The sequence below is a fragment of the Camellia sinensis genome, chromosome 3, assembly GCF_055761805.1.
Source record: "Camellia sinensis isolate YWXY chromosome 3, ASM5576180v1, whole genome shotgun sequence".
NCBI lineage: Eukaryota > Viridiplantae > Streptophyta > Magnoliopsida > Ericales > Theaceae > Camellia > Camellia sinensis.
Genome location: NC_138963.1, coordinates 64,964,166 through 64,982,177, shown reverse-complemented (window position 1 = coordinate 64,982,177; position 18,012 = coordinate 64,964,166). Strand labels below are relative to the sequence as shown.

Genomic DNA, 18,012 nt, shown 5'->3' with positions numbered 1-18,012 from the left:
AACTGCACTCTTGTCTTGGAATTGTCATCACCCCCTTGTATTAAGTAGATGTAGTAACATCCAAGGAACTTGAAAAGCCGGCAATGAACTTGATTTTTCCTCTTGATTGTAAAGTATGCTATGTATTGTTTTGAAAGAAATCTTGGATATCAATCATGCAAAACCTTTATTTCTAATATCATTCACTGAGTACCCAAGCTCACCCTCTCTATATATATGTAGGTGATGAGCAAGAAGGCAATGAGGCCTAGACGTGTAGCCGATGTGTTTTTGGGTGCATTGCCGACGTGTTTTGGATTAGCATTTTGTACCATCTTGAAGATTATGCTTCTTAGCTTATATTTCTTGTGCACTTGTATATGTCGGCTTGAGAAGCCTTTTGGTCAAGATGTATTTTTGTATCTTATTTCCTTATTGTATCTAAGTTGTAAGATTTTGTAAGAATGTATGTCATTCCATTGGACTTAAGCACGGCTCTCTTGGACTATTTAGATTCAGTATATACATATATATGTTGCTTCCGCACTTGTAAGCCCCATATTTTATACTCTGATTGTGTGTGATTCTTGTAAGTCGGCCTTCGGTAATCTCGGATTACTGGCCATCACGGCACCAAACTACTAGGGGCGGTTTGGGGGCGTGACACGAGATACCTCGACGTCATGACCAGGGCACGTGGCACCTCGGCTGACACGTTGGCGTCACCTTGGCCACGTGTTGGTACTCAGAAAATATATCCCTACAATAGATATACATCAGAAAAATAGATAATTATATTACTAAATCATAATTCAAATTTAGATATTGTCATATTTTTTTGAGATCCATATCTAAATTCTTACCTTTTTTATTTTTGTGTGGTTCCTATTTTATTTTTTCCATTTTATTGAAGATGGAATTATGGGTTTCTACCTTTTTTTTTAAAAAAAAAAAATTTATTTATCTGTGGTTTCTATTTGTTTTTAAGTATTATTATTATTTAGGTAAGTTATGATGTGAGTTAGATATGTGGTAGACATGTAAGTTTTTATTGATTTAAAGTATAATGGTGGGACATATTTTCAAATTAGATTTGTTTAGATAAACTTTAACGATTTTAAAATTTAAAATTGGATATTGAGATACAAAAGAAATATTTTAACTGAATAAATAAAAATCAAATTTATTAATTTTATCTGTTTGTATATCTAATTTTTAGTTTTTTTTTTGTTATGTTATATATATATAATATATAAGATATAGATAGATTTTTACAACTTTCATGAAAAATATTATTTGATTTTTTTGGAAGAGAGAAAAGGATATAAGATATAGATAGATATCCACAACTTTCATGAAAAATATTATCTGATTTTTTAGAGAAGAGAAAAGGAATGCAAATTTTAATATTTTTGTTAAAAAAAATTGGTGAGAGAGATTATGAAATATTTTTGTTATCTTCCCATTTGAAAACCATAAATTAATGGATAATTGTTATTCCTAAAATAAATAAGTAAGTAAATCAGCCAATAGATTTTTTTAATCTATTTTATAAATTGAAAATTCAATAATGTTAGAATAAAAGTTTGGAACTCTTAGAAACTCATTTTTCCTTATATAATATACTAGCATGTCACCCGTGCTATGCACGGGATTAAATTTAAAAAAAAAAAAATCATTCATAGTTATGTCAAACATATTTTTAAATTGCTAGCATAAAATATATGTAATTTCAAAAGAAAATATTGACATTGCATAATTAAAGTAATAAAAACAAGAATTTAGTACATTTGTTCGAAATTCACTGAATAAGTAAAACCAAAAATAACTAACATTAAAAAAAAAAAAAACCATTGAACTAACTACAACAATCATATTAAAAAAAAAAAAGATCCATTGAACAAATTACAATCACATCACATTTTTTCCATAATAAAATAGATAAATGAAAAAAAAACTATTAAACTAACTACAATCATATTTTAAAAAAAAAAGAATCATTCAACTAATTATAATCACATTTTTCTTTTTGTGAGGGTTTATATTTATCTAACTTCAATTATATTAAAAAATCAAAAAATAAAATTAAAATAGCAAATAAAAAGATTAAATATCATTTAAAAAAAAACCATTGAACTAACTACAACAATCATATTAAAAAAAAAAAGAGCCATTGAACAAACTACAATCACATCACATTTTTCACATAATAAAATAAATAAATGAAAAGAAAGAACTATTAAACTAAATTACAATCACATCATATTTTTCACATAATAAAATAAATAAATGAAAAAAAGAACTATTAAACTAACTACAACCACATTAAAAAAAAAATCATTCAACTAATTATAATCACATTTTTCTCTTTGTGGGAGTTTATATTTATCTAATTTCAATCATATTAAAAAATCAAATTATAATTTTTTATTCACTAGACAAATCACAAATATTTTATGCGCTATCTAACTACAATATTAAAATAGTAAACAGAAGGAAAAGTTAAGAAGGAGAAAACAAAAAGAAGACTTACTGTTTGCATACGTGGTCACTGAAGTTGAAAGTGTAGAAGTGAAAAGTCAAGAAGGAGAAAACAAAAAGGAGACTCACTGTTTGCAATAGGTATGTGAAAAGTTAAAAAGAATTGGAAGAATTTAATAAGTGCTAATTTTTTTTTTCAAAAAAAATCAAAAAAATTAAGAAATTATATTGAAACTCCCACAAAACTTGTGGGTTAGAGATAGATATAAATATATAGATAGATATAGATATAGATATAGATATTTATATTTGTTTTAAATTTTTTTTAATATACAAATTATTCGTTTTGGAAAAGGTATTGCAGTAATTATGAGATAAGTCAAAAAGTCTTGTGGGTTGAGAGAAGTTAATAAATGCTGAGGTTAATTTTTTTTTTTTAAAAAACAAAAAATTTAAAAATTAGGATTGGCATATTGAAGCTCCCACAGGCCTTGGGGGTTAAAAACCCCTTTTGCTCAATATATACTAACTTATCACCCGTGCTATGCACGGGATAATTATAGAGATTTATATTTGTTTTAATTTTTTTTAATATATAAATTATGTTTTTTAAGATTTTTTATAAAAAATAATTTAACAATCTTATCACTAACCATAGTGTACATGAGAAATTAAAAAAACTACTGCAGTAACTATGCACGGGCGTTATCTATAATTATTTGTATGAAGGGATTTTAAATGCTAATCAGAGATTTTGACCAAATCAGTAAATACAGGCATGTGGATTAAAAAAAGTTAATAAATGTTGATCAGAAAATTTTGACCAAATCAATAAATGCTGAGGTTTTTTTTTAAATAAAAAATTTAGAAAATTAAGATTGAAAAATCGGAGCTCCCACAAAGCTTGGGGTTTAGAAACCCTCTTTTTCTTAATATATTTACAATTATCTATATATATGAATTGTAATTTTTAAATGTCTTTTTTTTTAAATGTATTTTCCCTCCTTTTTTATATTATATTAAAGTTTAATATTTTGATAATAATCATATGTGTTTGACTTTTCAAGAAATTAAATGTCTTCTTTCTTTTATTATATTATATTAAAATTTATTATTTTGATAATAATCATATGTGTTTGACTTTTCAAGAAATTTTTTTATGCTCGTTTTTAATGCATTAAAGTATTATTATGAGGGACAATAATTATATCTGTTGGGACTTTTCAAGGAATTCATGTGTTAGATTTCAAATAATTTTCTTTTATGCTTGTTTTTAATGCATTAAAGTGTTATTAGGAGGGTAAGACTTGGGGGTTGGGAAAAGTTAATAAATGTTAAGGTTTTTTTTTTTATAAATAAAAAATCAAGAATTTTAGATTGAGAAAGTGAAGCTCCCACAAGACTTGGGGTTAAAAAGCCCCTTTTACTTAATATATAGTATAAATATAGATAGATAGATATATATTTTTCTTTTTATTTTTATTTTTGTGTGGTTTCTATTCGGATATTTTTTTTTTTTCAATTTATTTAAGATGGAGTTGTGGGTATCTTTTTTTTTTTTTTTAAATTTAATTTATCTGTGGTTTCTATTTGTTTTTAATTATTATTATTTAGGTAAGTTATGATGTGAGTTAGATATGTGATAGACATGTGAGTTTTATTGATTTAAAGTTTATTTAGATAAACTTTAAAAAAAAAATTTAGTTTTTAAGTTTTTTTTGTTATGTTGTAATATAATATATAAAATATAGGTAGATATCTACAACTTTAATAAAAAATATTATCTGATTTTTTGGGGAAGAGAAAAGGAATGCAAGTTTTAATATTTTTTTTTGAAAATTTGTGAGAGAGATTAGGAGGGAGAGGTTATGAAATATTTTTGTTATTAAATAAATAAAACAGTAAATAGTTTTTTTTAATCTATTTTGTAAATTAAAAATCAATAATTTTAGAAAATTGATTAATTTGTCCTATTAAGTGATTTAAAATTTTGATAGATATAGATAAAAAAAAATACATAATTATATTATTAAATCATAATTCAAATTTAAATGTTATATCTTTTTGAGATCTATAACTAAATTCTTATCTTTTTTTTTATTTTTGTGTGTAACCAAAATGTATGGAAGAAATTGAAAAGGGTGTTGTAATAATTATGAGAGAAGTCAAAATGGATTGTGGGTTAGGAGAAGTCAATAAATGTTGAGGTTGGGTTGGGAGAAGTCAATAAATGCTGATATTTTTTTTTAAATCAAAAAATTAGAAAATTAAGATTAGGAGATTGGAGCTCCCACAGGCCCTGGGGTTAAAAATCCCCTTTTGCTTAATATATAGTATAGATAAATAAATAGATAAATATAGATATAGACATTTATATTTGTTTTAGATATTTTTTTAATATACAAATTATTTGTTTTAAAAAGGGTGCTGCAGTAATTATGAGAGAAGTCAAAAAGGCTTGTGGGTTGAGAGAAGTTAATAAATGCTGAGGTTAATTTTTTTTAAATCAAAAAATTAGAAAATTAAGATTGGGATATTGGAACTCTCACAAGGATTGTGGGTTAAAAACTCTTTTTTGCTTATTTAATACTAGCATATCACCCGTGCTAATGTACGGATTGTGTTTACAATTATCTATATATGTGAATTGTGATTTTTAATTTTTTTTTAAATGTCTTCTTTTTTTCCTTTTTGATATTATATTAAAGTTTAATATTTTGATAATAATCGTATGTGTTGAACTTTTCAAGGAATTAAATGTTTTTTTTATTATTATATTATATTAAAGTATTATATTTTGATAATAATCATATGTGTTGAACTTTTCAAATTTTTTTTTATACTTGTTCTTAATGCTTTAAAGTATTATTATGAGGGATAATAATCATGTGTGTTGGGACTTTTCAAGGAATTCATATGTGTTGGATTTTAAAGAATTTTTTTTTATGCTTGTTCTTAATGCATTAAAGTGTTATTATGAGGGTAAGACTTGGGAGTTGAGAGAAGCTAATAAATGCTAACATTTTATTTTTTTTTAAAATCAAAAAATCAGGAAATTTAGATTGGGAGATTGGAGCTTTCACAAAGCTTGGGGTTAAAACCCCCCTTTTGCTTAATATATAGTATAGATGGATATATCTTTTTATTTTTATTTTTATTTTTGTGTGGTTTCTATTCGAATATTTTTTTTTTCAATTTATTTAAGATGGAATTGTGGGTATCGTTTTTTTTTAAATTTAATTTATTTGTGGTTTCCATTTGTTTTTAATTATTATTATTTAGGTAAGTTATGATGTGAGTTAGATATGTGATAGACATGTGAGTTTTATTGATTTAAAGTTTATTTAGATAAACTTTAAAGATTTTTTTTTTAGTTTTTTTGTTATGTTATAATATAATATATAAAATATAGGTAGATATCTACAACTTTAATAAAAAATATTATCTGATTTTTTGGGAAAGAGAAAAGGAATGCAAGTTTTAATATTTTTTTGTGAAAATTTGTGAGAGAGATTAGGAGGGAGAGATTATGAAATATTTTTGTTATTAAATAAATAAATTAGTAAATAGTTTTTTTTAATCTATTTTGTAAATTAAAAATCAATAATTTTAGAAAATTGATTAATTTGTCCTATTAAGTGATTTAAAATTTTGATAGATATACATAAAAAAAATACATAATTGTATTATTAAATCATAATTCAAATTTAAATGTTATATCTTTTTGAGATCAATAACTAAATTCTTATCTTTTTTTTCTTTTTTTTTTTTGTGTATGTAACCATAATGTATGGAAGAAATTGAAAAGGGTGTTGCAATAATTATGAGAGACGTCAAAAGGGATTGCGGGTTGGGAGAAGTCAATAAATGCTGATATTTTTTTTTTAAATCAAAAAATTAGAAAATTAGGATTAGGAGATTGGAGCTCCCACAGGCCCTGGAGTTAAAAACCCTTTTTTGCTTAATATATAGTATAGATAAATAAATAGATAAATATAGATATAGACATTTATATTTGTTTTAGATTTTTTTTAATATACAAATTATTTGTTTTAAAAAGGGTGCTGCAGTAATTATGAGAGAAGTCAAAAAGGTTGTGGGTTGAGAGAAGTTAATAAATGCTGAGGTTAATTTTTTTTTTTAAATCAAAAAATTAGAAAATTAAGATTGGGATATTGGAACTCTCACAAGGCTTGTGGGTTAAAAACCCTTTTTTCCTTATTTAATGCTAGCATATCACCCGTGCTAATGCACGGATTGTGTTTACAATCTATACTATATATTAAGCAACAGGGGGTTTTTAACCCCAAGGCCTGTGAGAGCTCCAATCTCCTAATCCTAATTTTCTAATTTTTTGATTTTAAAAAAAAACTTTAGTATTTATTGACTTCTCCCAACCCAACCTCAGCATTTATTGGCTTCTCGCAACGCACAATCCCTTTTGACTTTTCTCATAATTATTGTAATACTCTTTTCAATTTCTTCCATACACTATGGTTACACACAAAAATAAAAAAAAAAAGATAAGAATTTAGCTATGGATCTCAAAAAGATATAACATCTAAATTTGAATTATGATTTAATAATATAATTGTGTATTTCTTTATGTATATTTATCAAAATTTTGAATCACTTAATGGGACAAATTAATCAAATTTTCAAAATTATTGATTTTTAATTTACAAAATAAATTTAAAAAAACTATTGACTGATTTATTTATTTAATAACAAAAAATATTTCATAATCTCTCCCTCCTAATCTCTCTCACAAATTTTCAAAAAAAATATTTTAAAACTTGCATTGCTTTTCTCTTCCCAGATCTCAAAAAGATATAACATCTAAATTTGAATTATGATTTAATAATATAATTGTGTATTTTTTTTATGTATATTTATCAAAATTTTGAATCACTTAATGGGACAAATTAATCAAATTTTCAAAATTATTGATTTTTAATTTACAAAATAAATTTAAAAAAACTATTGACTGATTTATTTATTTAATAACAAAAATATTTCATAATCTCTCCCTCCTAATCTCTCTCACAAATTTTTAAAAAAAAATATTAAAACTTGCATTCCTTTTCTTTTCTCCAAAATATCAGATAATATTTTTTATTAAAGTTGTAGATATCTACCTATATTTTATATATTATATTATAACATAACAAAAAAAAAAAACTAAAAAACTAAAAAAACAATCTTTAAAGTTTATTAATAAACTTTAAATAAATAAAACTCACATGTCTATCACATATTTAACTCACATCATAACTTACCTAAATAATAATAATTAAAAACAAATGGAAACTACAGATAAATTAAATTTAAAAAAAAAAAGATACCCACAACTCCATCTTAAATAAATTGAAAAAAAAATACCCAAATAAAAACCACACAAAAATAAAAAGATATATCTATCTATCTATACTATATATTAAGCAAAATGAAGTTTTTAACCCCAAGCCTTGTGAGAACTCCAATCACCCAATCTAAATTTTCTGATTTTTAGATTTAAAAAAAAATCTTAGCATTTATTAACTTATTCCAACTCCCAAGTTTTACCCTTATAATAACACTTTAATGCATTAAGAATAAGCATAAAATTTTTTTTTTGAAATCCAACACATAAATTCCTTGAAAAGTCCCAACACATATGATTATTATCTCTCATAATAACACTTTAATGCATTAAGAATAAGCATAAAAAAAATTTCTTGAAAAGTCCAACACATCTATCTATACCTATTCTATATATTAAGCAAAAGGAGATTTTAACCCCAAGGCTTGTGGGAGCTTCAATATCCCAATATGAATTTTTTAAATTTTTTATTAAAAAAAAAAAACTCAGCATTTATTGATTTGGTCAAAATCCCCTGATCAGCATTTATTAACTTTTTTCAAACCACACGTTTTTTCACATGCCTGCATTTATTGATTTGGTCAAAATCTCCTGATTAGCATTTAAAATCCCCTCATACAAATAATTATAGATACAATCTGTATATAGTTACTGCAGTATCCTTTTTAACTTCTCTCATACACTATGGTCAGTGATAAGATTGTTAAATTATTTTTTAAAAAAATCTTAAAAAACATAATTTATATATTAAAAAAAATCTAAAATAAATATAATTATCTATAATTGTCCCGTGCATAGCACGGGTGATAGACTAGTTATTTATATATGTGAATTGTGATTTTTAATTTTGTTTTTAAATGTCTTCTTTTTTTCCTTTTTGATATTATATTAAAGTTTAATATTTTGATAATAATCATATGTGTTGGACTTTTCAAGGAATTAAATGTCTTTTTTTTAATTATTATATTATATTAAAGTATTATATTTTGATAATAATCATATGTGTTGCACTTTTCAAAATTTTTTTTTATGCTTGTTCTTAATGCATTAAAGTATTATTATGAGGGATAATAATCATGTGTGTTGGGATTTTCAAGAAATTCATATGTGTTGGATTTTAAATTTTTTTTTTTATGCTTGTTCTTAATGCATTAAAGTGTTATTATGAGGGTAAGACTTAGGAGTTGAGAGAAGCTAATAAATGCTAACATTTTATTTTTTTTTTAAATCAAAAAATCAAGAAATTTAGATTGGGAGATTGGAGCTTCCACAAAGCTTAGGGTTAAAAACCCCATTTTGCTTAATATATAGTATAGATAGATATATCTTTTTATTTTTATTTTTATTTTTGTGTAGTTTCTATTCGGATTTTTTTTTCAATTTATTTAAGATGGAGTTGTGGGTATCTTTTTTTTTTTTAAATTTAATTTATCTGTGGTTTCCATTTGTTTTTAATTATTATTATTTAGGTAAGTTATGATGTGAGTTAGATATGTGATAGACATGTGAGTTTTATTGATTTAAAGTTTATTTAGATAAACTTTAAAGATTTTTTTTTTTAGTTTTTTAGTTTTTTTTGTTATGTTATAATATAATATATAAAATATAGGTAGATATCTACAACTTTAATAAAAAATATTATCTGATTTTTTGGAGAAGAGAAAAAGAATGCAAGTTTTAATATTTTTTTGTGAAAATTTGTGAGAGAGATTAGGAGGGAGAGATTATGAAATATTTTTGTTATTAAATAAATAAATCAGTCAATAGTTTTTTTAATCTATTTTGTAAATTAAAAATCAATAATTTTAGAAAATTAATTAATTTGTCCTATTAAGTGATTTAAAATTTTGATAAATATAAATAAAAAAATACATAATTATATTATTAAATCATAATTCAAATTTAAATTTTATATCTTTTTGAGATCTGTAACTAAATTCTTATTTTTTTTTTATTTTTATTTTTGTGTGTAACCATAATGTATGGAAGAAATTGAAAAGGGTGTTGCAATAATTATGAGAGAAGTCAAAATGAATTGTGGGTTGGGAGAAGTCAATAAATGCTGAGGTTGGGTTGGGAGAAGTCAATAAATGCTGATATTTTTTTTCAAATCAAAAAATTAGAAAATTAGGATTAGGAGATTGGAGCTCCTACAGGCCCTGGGGTTAAAAACCCCCCTTTTGCTTAATATATAGTATAGATAAATATAGATATAGACATTTATATTTGTTTTAGATATTTTTTTAATATACAAATTATTTGTTTTAAAAAGGGTGCTGTAGTAATTATGAGAGAAGTAAAAAAGGCTTGTGGGTTGAGAGAAGTTAATAAATGCTGAGGTTAATTTTTTTTTAAATCAAAAAATTAGAAAATTAAGATTGGGATATTGGAACTCTCACAAGGCTTGTTGGTTAAAAACCTTTTTTTTCTTTATTTAATACTAGCATATCACCCGTGCTAATGCACGGATTGTGTTTACAATTATCTAATTTTTTTTTTAAATGTCTTATTTTTTTCCTTTTTGATATTATATTAAAGTTTAATATTTTGATACTAATCATATGTGTTGGACTTTTCAAGGAATTAAATGTTTTTTTTAATTATTATATTATATTAAAGTTTAATATTTTGATAATAATCATATGTGTTGGACTTTTCAAAATTTTTTTTTATGTTTGTTCTTAATGCATTAAAGTATTATTATGAGGGATAATAATCATGTGTGTTGGGACTTTTCAAGGAATTCATATGTGTTGGATTTTAAAGAATTTTTTTTTTATGCTTGTTCTTAATGCGTGTTATTACGAGGGTAAGACTTGGGAGTTGAGAGAAGCTAATAAATACTCACATTTTATTTTTTTTTAAATCAAAAAATCAGAAAATTTAGATTGAGAGATTGGAACTTCCACAAAACTTGGGGTTAAAAACCCCCTTTTGCTTAATATATAGTATAGATATAGATTAGATGGTAATATAATACAGTCACATAGTGTTTTAGGGGTGTTATGTGAAATTAATAATTTTATGTTATGTGATTGAGAAATATGAAATGGTATAATGTATAATGATTAGTGAAGAGTATGAACACGTAACGTGATTGATACCTAAATATTATATATTTAACCTCTTAATATACACTATATTAGTCTATTTATTTATATTATTTAATAATTTTGTGTGATTTTATGTGTTTGTATATATTTTGTGTGCTTATATATAAATTGTTATAAATAATATATTTTATATTAATTTATTAAATAATAGAATAATAAAAAATTAAGGGAAAGCAAAATGGTGCGGTTGGCACCATCGTATCATCAAGTTTGATTATAAAAGAAAGGAAATGAAAATCAAAGGAAAAAGTGATATGCCACAGAATGCCTTTCGGCCGCACTAATTTGCACCCCAAAGTTGCTACAGGGCCCGAAGATGCAACAGCTCGAATGGTTCGAAAGTGGTTTGCCTCTGAAAATTTGATGCACGTGGAGCTCACGTATTCTGGAAAACAAACTAATGAAACAAAAAACAGAAACAAGAGAGGAGAGAAGGGAGAGAGAAAGAGAGAGAGGTTGCGAACCAGACTACAGGACTTCACGATGACGAGAGAGACAACCACGACGACCACAAACCTAGTGTTCACCGACGAGCGTCGTTGACCTGGTGTTCTCCATGCCGAATGCCCTAAACATTTTTTATCTGTGCATGTAGGTAATTCTTTTTTTTTTTTTTTCTGAGATGAATTTGTGAGAGAGGTGTAAGAGGCAATTTATTTGATTTGTGTCTGTAAAAAAAAATTAAAAAAATTGGTTGTTCTGGAAGCAAGCCCTCTGTTAAACATTTCCATTGTAGTAATGCATGCCAATTGTTTGATAAAAGTCTCCATAGAGAAATTATCCTTATTTTTTATGTTTTGGTTGATGAAAGTCTTGATGCATGGCAATTGTTTTAGTTGATGAAATTATCCCCATAGATTCTTGATGCATGCCAATTATTTTCAAACAAACAAGTAAATAAATTTAACCAAAGTCAGATTGTGACCAACCTATATATTGTCATTAAGTTTACAATCCCAATTGAGTTATTTAGCAAGAACAAATGATATTTAAAGTCCCCTTTGTTAATTTTTTTTTAAAAAAACTAATCTTTATAGAAACTAAGTAATTTTGTGATTAGTCATACTAATTTAGTGACATGATGCTAATCTTTCTTGATTTAGCAAGAACACTTTATGTTTGAACTAACTAATTTTGACATTTAGGGTAATGTTTGAATTACTGTTTGAATTCAAACACTAATCTCAGTGTTTGAATTAACTTATCTCATTACTGTACATTAGTTAATTCAAACAATCTCAGTGTTTGAATTTAAGTGTTTGTACAATGTTCTCATTAGTTAACTAATCTCAATGTAAGAATTAACTCAGTACTGAGATCAGTGTTCTCATTAGTTAACTGAGATCAACTCATTATTGAGATCTTCTTAGTAAGAATTAACTTATTACTGAGATCAATGTGTTGAATTAATCTCAATGTTCTCATCCATTGATGTACATTACTGTTTGAAAATGGAACACTTAATTTGTTTCAGTGTTGAAATTCATGTGTATGTTAAATTCATTTTTGGCAAAATTATTTACCATCTAAGAACTTGAAAATCATTGTAAACCATTTCAATGTTGGTTGATAAGACATAGAACTTTCATGGACATTAAAACAAATGGTATTAATTAACCTTGAAATGAAATATCCCTATCCAATATGAAAATCTATGTGATTACTAGTTAAGTTGGAGAACCTTAGAAAAATTGAAATGCACTTACATGTACTTACACTTTATTTTCTATTTGGTTTGAAGCTACACGAGCTACACGCTTCAATGGACATTGATTCAAACAATCCTTCATTGAATGGGACTGAGGACGTTGAAGAAACGGAGAACAATCCGTCATTAAATGAGATTGGTGAAGTTGAAGAACCTAAGAAGGGCATGTGTTTTAGCTCAAAGTAAGAAGTATATTCGTTTTATGCAAAATATGCGAAGCACCTCGGATTTACTGTAGCTTATAGAACACAAATTATTGGACAAGATGGGGAAGGAAAATACTTTGGAATTGAATGTACTCGGGCATGCAAGAGAACAAAACGATCAGAAGTACACCCTCTCGAACCATCTTTGTCAGCATTCATTGAATGTAAAACAAAGGTTAGAGCAACTCTACAAAAGGATGGAAGATTTAAGTTGACCACAGTTGTGCTTGAACATACACGTGATTTGATTCCTAGTGACTCACGACATTTTGCAATGAATAAGAGAATTCTTACCCCTGTGAAGAGAAGACTAGAAATAAATGATGAAGCAGGGATAGGGGTGGCTAGGAATTTTCATTCTATAATTATTGAAGCAGGGGGGTATGAGGCATTAACATTTGATGAACAAGATGCAAGGAATCATATTCAGAGTATGAGAAGATTGAGGCTTGGAGTAGGAGATGCTGAATCAGTTGCACTTTATTTTCATAGGATGTAACAACAAAATTCGAACTTCTATTCTGCAATTGACCTCGATGAAGATGGTCGCAAGCAAAACTTGTTTTGGGCGGATGCAAGGAGTAGGATAGCTTATAAAGCATTTGGGGATGTGGTTTCATTTGACACAACTTATCTCACAAACAAATATGATATGCCATTTGCTCCATTTGTAGGAGTTAATCACCATGGGCAATCAATTTTGCTTAGTTATGAGTTGTTATCTAATGAGAACACTGAAACATTTGTGTGGCTATTCAAAGAATAGGCACAGTTTGTAAAGTGTACTTGTTAATTCATCATTCTATTTGTTGAATGGACAATATTTGTAAAGTGTACTTGTTTATTAAACAGGCACAGTTTAATCAAATGCAAACGGTAGACAATATTGGAGGCACATCTCATACTCAATCAGGAATGGTGAACAACATCAGTAGTCAAAGTTCTACAATCGCTTCAAATTTTATTCACTTCAATGTAGATGCGGATCCAAATGTCCCATTTTTTTAAGTTTCGTATTAGTACTTTGTAATTTTTTTTTTTTTTTGTACTTTTACTCTTTTTTTTTGTGTGTGTGTGGAATGCTCCTGAGACGAGTTTGTTTGTAGAATACTATGAATGATGTTGAATGATGTTTAACTATAAAATTAAATGGGATAGGTTGATGGTTAACTATGAATGATGTTGAATGGGGTAGATTGATGGTTAACTATGAATGATGTTGAATGATGTTGAATGGGGTAGATTGATAGTTAACTATGAGTGATGTTGAATGATGTTGAATGGGACAAATTGATGGTCATATTTTCTGTTGCTATGATTTTTAGGGTCATATTTTCAAATTGTTTCAAACTGTTATATGACTATTGCTATGACTGTTCACTTCAATCTATTTCTCTTTCAATCTGCCATATTTTCAAACTGATGCTTCAGGTCCATCTCATGATCCTTTCCTACTTCCATTTGCTGCTGGAACCTTCTCTATGGCCCCTGAAAATTACGTACATCATGCCTCCTCATTCGATTATGGGGGACAAATATTTCATGGGCTTGAAGGTGGTTTTGTTGATATTACAATGACCAATGGAAGAGGACCATACAAGAGAAACAGTGTTTACTTCTACCTGTTTTAGTAATTCTCCATAATAAAATTACATCCATAATAAAATTACAACAAAATAGATCCATAATAAAATTACATCCATAATAAAATTACCCTAACTCTGTTTAGTTAATTCAATCAGTACATTACATCCATAATAAAATTACAACATCACATTCATTTAAACACTAACATTCAACATGTTCATTACATCCATAATTAGATTCATCAAATTTCCCAAAAACTAACAGTCAAGCATTTCAATTCTTACATAATAAAGTACAAAACGATACAGACTACAATCACATAAATCATAGACTTGAATTTGTTGTCCATCCTTTGAAGCCTTCTACCATGGTCATGTATTTCATTTTCCGTCTCAGAAAGCCTTGCCCTGACATCATTCAATTCTTCTGTTCGGATAGCTTTACAAGGTCCACTATTGGAATGGATTGTCAAGGTAACGTCCTCATCACCATCGTCCGCAAACTTGAAGTAATTGTAGTGTTCTTTGTTACTCTTACTCTACAATGCATGACAATCAATTATTTAATTTACACAAATAATTTCCGAAATACTACAAGTTTAATTTCATAGCACATACTTACATATTTAGATAGGCAAACAAAAAAGAGACGCCCTTGATTTCCATTCTCAATGGTTCGTACAATACACATTGCAGTTGTTTTCCTACAATCACACATTCTTGGTCTTAATCTAATGTTGCTGTTGTTAGTAGAAGAAGAAGCCATTTTTAATCTGCATAAACAAAATTCAAAATATTTGAATATTAATTTCAAACCATGTTTCCATATTTCATGTCTTCAATGCTCTGTGATATTCACCGACAAGTGTCATATACATTAAAAATTCAAAATTGAGATTTTATGGCAGTGAGTTTTTAAAAAGTACATTTTCAAGAAAACTCACAGCCTAAATCACTTAACAAGACACTTAACATATACATTCAAAATTGTTAAGTGTCTTATACATTCAAATTAAGTGTTCCATTTTCTGTAAAAACTCACAACCTAAATCACACCAACAAACACCCAACTTACATCCACAGTTACACCATTAACAATTTCTATGTGGACTTTCATCAAACATAAATTTCTATGTACACTTTGTAAAGATGGCTTCTTGATTTTTCCTTGTTAAACATTCACAAATAAAACATATGTTAAATATAATTCTGGCTTCTTCATTTTTCCAAATTAAACATTGTATCACAAATAAAACCCATGCTAAACATAATTCTAGCTTCTTGATTTTTCCTTGTTAAACACTCACAAATAAAATAGATGTTTCCTAATTGCTTCTTGATTTTTCCTTGCTAAACATTCACATATCAAACCTATGTTAAACATAATTCTAGCTTCTTCATTTTCCTTGTTAAACATTAACAACAAAATAGATACCGAATTAGTTACTTCTTGATTTTTCCTTGTTAAACATTCACAAATAAAACCTATGTTAGACATAATTATGGCTTCTTGATTTTCCTTGTTAAACATTTACAAATAAAATAGATGTTTCCTGATTTTTCCTTGTTACACATTCAGAAATTGATTTTTCAATTCCTTGTTAAACATTTAGAAATTCCCTTTCAGTTTTAATCTAATGGAAGAGGTTTACACAGAGTCTCACTACAAAATAACCACAATTTTTTTTTTTCACAGAATGATTGGAACAAAATCAGTTGGGGACTTTCATCAAAACAGGAAGGGAATTTCTGTAATGAAGAAAATCAGTTTGGAACAAAATTAGTTGGGGACTTTCATCAAACACTTGGAATGCATCAATATAATGAAAGATGTTTAACTGAGGTCTGATTCCAGAACAACCAAATAATTTTTTTTTAACAGACATGAAGTCACACAATTCGGCATATCCATTGTTCCTCTCACAAATGCATCTCAAATAAAAAAAAATAAAAAAATAAAAATAACAACAACAACAACAAACATACAATAGCTTACTTCACAAGCTGCAAGTGTGGAGCAAAATACAAAACCCTCAATCATCAAACCCTACTTTTGAGTTTACAGAGTTTACCTAAGATTGGAAGGAGTGAGGAGGTGACAGAACAACTTTTTTCCGACGTCGTTTCGGAGGAGATAAACTCGAATGATTTGGAGGAACGATGACAAACAGAGCAATAGAGAGAGAGTTTGGGTATGAGAACAAAAATGAGAACAGACGGCGAGATAGTTTGGGTATGAGAAGAAGAAAAATGAAGACAAAGGGCGAGATAGGTGCACGAGCCCACGTTTTCGGGCCATTCAAGTCGAAGTATTCGAGTCCTCTAGCAATTTTCTTTACACCTACACCACTTTCATCAGTTTTCATTCTTTTAATTAATATTTTATTCTTTTGTTTTGCAGCATCTTTTCGCCTATAAAAGGGAGCAGCATTCAGGGACCCGAGAGGGAAGCTCAAGTAGAAGGCAGAGAGTTGAGGCACTGTTTAGTTCATTCATATTTTTTTTCCCTTTAATTATGAGTAGCTAAAATATTTTGCCAAGGTGACGAGTGCAGTCACAACGAGTGCTTGATATTTGTCAATTATTTTTTATGATTTGAATGTAAGATTTTATTTTATTTGATTGATTATATTATTTGAAAAAATATTTTATTTGTATAATCTTTGATTTATCATTAATTCCGAGTACGGTGAATGCTTAGAATTCCTTGCGAACTAAATTACTAGTTTTGACATGTTAAACCAATCAAGTTTTTATGAAATCATATTTTGGAAATTATTTTTCATGAACTAAAAATTATTAAACTTTCCAATCAGATTCAACTTTTGTATGAATCTCAATTGAGTTATAAAATTAGAATTGTTGGCAAACACCATTTAACTTCTTGTGAGTGAATCTCCAAACCATAGGCTCATTAAAATTTTTATAAACAACCACATTAAATCTTCTGTGACCAACTCAAACTCCGCATCAAACCAAAATTTCATAAACTCTTTATACTTGTGCAATAAATCCTTGTGGAAATGACCTTGGGACTTCCGAGAATTACTATGCTTGACGATGACATTTTCTTACACTTGGGAATCCAATTGCAGTGAATAGGGATGAAATCAGGATTCCATTGTTGGGGGGGCCAGTAAGAAGGTATTAAGATGGTTTCCACAAGACGGAAGGTCCGATTGAGACATATTTAAAATTAAAAAAAAAAATTTCTACCATTTAAATAACTTAATTAAAAAATAATTATTACAATATTGATTAAGCTCATATCCCTTCACGTGTGCACAATCAAAAATGGTGGAAGAGGATCATGGTTGTGTTTAGATCGTAAATTTGAGAAATGATAAGATACAAATGTGAGAGAAATGGAGTTCAAATTTAACTTATATTTTATTCACATTTATCACATTGTGCCTATTATTTTCACAAATCTGTATTTAAATTCCATATCTAATCATAACCTAAAGAGAAAAACAAAGAAAGGAATGGAAATACAAATAGAAAGGTGTAGCTTGACTTTTTCGCGCCCTTTTTTTGAATTTGATCTCACAAGTGCATTGTGAAATAGATAAACACC

General features: G+C 27.1%; 1 long non-coding RNA gene across 2 annotated transcripts; it reads left to right on the top strand.

Moving 5' to 3' along the window:
- The first annotated feature begins 11,141 nt into the window (after positions 1 to 11,141).
- LOC114307071 (uncharacterized) lies at positions 11,142 to 13,744 on the top strand. Of its 2 annotated transcripts, none has more exons than XR_003644926.2 (2): positions 11,142 to 11,526; positions 12,677 to 13,744. It is a non-coding gene; the product is annotated as an uncharacterized LOC114307071 (long non-coding RNA). The 2 variants fall into 2 exon arrangements; XR_014364032.1 differs by having other exon boundaries at positions 11,185 to 11,530.
- Positions 13,745 to 18,012: the final 4,268 nt, after the last annotated feature.